Genomic DNA, 990 nt, shown 5'->3' on the forward strand with positions numbered 1-990 from the left:
ACTAACCCTGTGAGGTATGTCTTACTGTCTTCCACATCTTTTGAATGAGGACAGCCAGACTTAGAATGGTTAAGTGGCATTCAGAGTCCTCACATTGCTCCTAAGTGGGCCACTACTACAGTCAAGGCAACACATGCTGGAACCCATGAGGTCGCCAGGGAATATCAGAAGTGCTGTCCCATCTCCTGAAATTGAAACTAATTTCCTCAGTGACTCAATACCCACTACCACTCGCTCAAGTGCTGCAAGTTCAACCCAAATCGTCCTGCCACCATGGGAATCTGATGGGTCACACTGCTGCCTACTGAAAATGGGGATTTGGGTTAATGATAGAATAGGTTAAAATCCATAAAATAGGTAAACTAGGGTAAAATACGTAAGAATGGGTGAGAGGAGAGAAAAAGAATACTTCTGTTTAGGAAGCATAATACTACTTAAAGTTTGCTGAGAATACATTTGTCTTCTATACAACACATATGCTTTCATTTATTTCCTTTTTTTTAAAATTTTTCTTTAATTTTTTTTTTTTTGAGACAGAGTTTTACTCTTTTGCCCAGGCTGGAGTGCAGTGGTGCATTCTCGGCTCACTGCAACCTCCGCCCCTCGGGTTCAAATGAGTCTCCTGCCTCAGCCTCCCAAGTAGCTCGAATTATAGGTGCCCACCAACACCCTGGGCTAATTTTTGTAGTTTTAGTATAGAAGAAGTTTTACCATGTTGGCTGGGCTGATCTTGAACTCCTGTCCTCAGGTAATTCACCCACCCTGGCCTCCCAGAGCACTCCCAGAGCACAGGGCCACTGTGCCTGGCCCCATATGCTTTCAGTGTGAGTCAAGATGGTGTGCTGGAAGAGGAAGACATGGCTAACAAGAACATATATTTTGTTTATTGAGGAAAAAATAAACTGATGAGGATTATTAATGGAATCCTTATTAGAGATTATTTTAAACTTTACAAAAAGTTTAAAAATCTGTCTATATGGGATGTTCTAA

This window comes from Aotus nancymaae, unplaced genomic scaffold, assembly GCF_030222135.1.
Source record: "Aotus nancymaae isolate 86718 unplaced genomic scaffold, 86718_ANA_hifiasm-v0.15.2.pri h1tg000016l, whole genome shotgun sequence".
NCBI classification, from domain to species: Eukaryota; Metazoa; Chordata; class Mammalia; order Primates; family Aotidae; genus Aotus; species Aotus nancymaae.